Raw genomic sequence first — 2,848 nt, forward strand, 5'->3', positions numbered from 1 at the left:
ATATTCCTAATCCAAGCAACAAAATAAACCTTTAGTTGTTCAAACTCAAACAATCCCCGGCAACGGCGGCAAAATCTTGGTGCACGAAATTGCAATCACACTTTTGCAATACGCACAACTAACCAGCAAGTGCACTGGGTCGTCCAAGTAATACCTTACGTGAGTAAGGGTCGATCCCACGGAGATTGTTGGTTTGAAGCAAGGTATGTTTATTTTATTATTCTTAGTCAGGAGATGAATTATAATTATCAATTTGAATTACTAAAAAAATAGAAGAGCGTGAAATAATTACTTGTTGTCCAATAATGGAGAATATGTTGGAGTTTTGGAGATGCTTTGTATTCTGAATTCCTGTAATGTAATATTCAACTCATGCAAAAGTGCAAAGTTCCTTCCATGGCAAGCTCTATGTAGGATGTCACCGTTGCAATGGCTACTTCCCATCCTCTCAGTGAAAATGGTCCAAATGTTCTGTCACAGCACGGCTAATCAGCTGTTGGTTCTCGATCATGTCGGAATAGAATCCATTGGTTCTTTTGCGTTTGTCATCACACCCAACACTCGTGAGTTTGAAGCTCGTCACAGTCATCCAATCCCAGAATCCTACTCAGAATACCACAGACAAGGTTTAGACTTTTCGGATTCTCATGAATGCCGCCATCAATTCTAGCTTATACCACGAAGATTCTGATTAAAGAATCTAAGAGATACTCATTCAATCTGATATAGAATGAAGGTGGTTGTCATACACACGTTCATTGATTGAGGAAGGTGATGAGTGTCACGGATCACCACCTTCTCCATAGTTAAGTGCGAATGAACATCTTAGATAGGAACACGCATGTTTGAATGGAAAAACATATATAATTGCATTAATTCATCGAGACGCTGCAGAGCTCCTCACCCCCAACAATGGAGTTTAGAGACTCATGCCATCAAAGAGTATAAAATTCAGATCTAAAAATGTCATGAGATACGAAATAAGTCTCTAAAAGTTGTTTAAATATAAAACTAGTAACCAAGGTTTACAGAAAATGAGTAAACTAAGAATCCAAGAGATAAACATTCAAGCCTTGTTTGCTTGTAGAACGGAAGTGGTTATCAGGCACGCGTTCATAAGTGAGAATGATGATGAGCGTCACATAATCATCACATTCATCATGTTCTTGGGTACGAATGAATATCTTAGAACAAGAATAAGCTGAATTGAATAGAAGAACAATAGTAATTGCATTAATACTCGAGGTACAGTAGAGCTCCACACCTTAATCTATGGTGTGTAGAAACTCCACCGTTGAAAATACATAAGAACAAGGTCTAGGCATGGCCAAGAGGCCAGCCCCCATGATCTAAGAACTAGACGTCCAAAGATGATCCTAAGATCTAAAGTGATCAAAAGATGTATAATACAATAGCAAAAGGTCCTATTTGTAGAGAACTAATAGCTTAGAGTTTACAAAGATGAGTAAATGACATAAAAATCCACTTCCGGGCCCACTTGGTGTGTGCTTGGGCTGAGCATTGAAGCTTTTATGTGTAGAGACTTTTCTTGGAGTTAAACGCCATCTTTTGTGCCAGTTCCGGCGTTTTACGCCAGAATTCTTGAGCTGACTTGGAACGCTTGTTTGGGCCATCAAATCTCGAGCAAAGTATGAACTATTATCCATTACTGGAAAGCCCAGAATGTTTACTTTCTAACGCAGTTGAGAGCGCACCAATTGGGTTTCTGTAGCTCCAAAAAATCCACTTCAAGTGCAGGGAGGTCAGAATCCAACAGCATCTGCAGTCCTTTTCAGCCTCTGAATCAGATTTTTGCTCAGGTCCCTCAATTTCAGCCAAAAAATACCTGAAATCACAGAAAAACACACAAACTCATAGTAAAGTCCAGAAAAGTGAATTTTAACTAAAAACTAATAAAAATATAATAAAAACTAACTAAAACATACTAAAAACATATTAAAAACAATGCCAAAAAGCGTATAAATTATCCGCTCATCACAACACCAAACTTAAATTGTTGCTTGTCCCCAAGAAACTGAAAATCAAATAAGATAAAAAGAAGAGAATATGCAATGAATTCCAAAAACATCTATGAAGATCAATATTAATTAGATGAGTGGGGCTTTTAGCTTTTTGCCTCTGAACAGTTTTGGCATCTCACTCTATCCTTTGAAATTCAGAATGATTGGCTTCTATAGGAACTCAGAATCCAGATAGTATTATTGATTCTCCTAGTTAAGTATGATGATTCTTGAACACAACTACTTTATGAGTCTTGGCCGTGGCCCAAAGCACTCTGTCTTCCAGTATTACCACCGGATACATACATGCCACAGACACATAACTGGGTGAACCTTTTCAGATTGTGACTCAGCTTTGCTAGAGTCCCCAATTAGAGGTGTCCAGGGTTCTTGGTGCACAAAATTGCAATCACACTTTGCAATTCGCACAACTAACCAGCAAGTGCACTGGGTCGTCCAAGTAATACCTTACGTGAGTAAGGGTCGATCCCACGGAGATTGTCGGCTTGAAGCAAGCTATGGTTATCTTGTAACTCTTAGTCAGGATATCAAAGATTATCAGGATTAATTTTAAAAAGTAAAAGAACATGAAATAAGTACTTGTTTTGCAGTAATGGAGAACAGGTTGAGGTTTTGGAGATGCTCCATCTTCTGAATCTTTGCTTTCCTACTGTCTTCTTCTTCAAGCACGCAAGGCTCCTTCCATGGCAAGCTGTATGCAAGGGTTTCACCGTTGTCAGTGGCTACCTCTCATCCTCTCAGTGGAAATGTTCAACGCACCCTGTCACGGCACGGCTATCCATCTGTCGGTTCTCAATCAGGCCAGA

This window comes from Arachis duranensis, chromosome 10 (assembly GCF_000817695.3).
Source record: "Arachis duranensis cultivar V14167 chromosome 10, aradu.V14167.gnm2.J7QH, whole genome shotgun sequence".
NCBI classification, from domain to species: Eukaryota; Viridiplantae; Streptophyta; class Magnoliopsida; order Fabales; family Fabaceae; genus Arachis; species Arachis duranensis.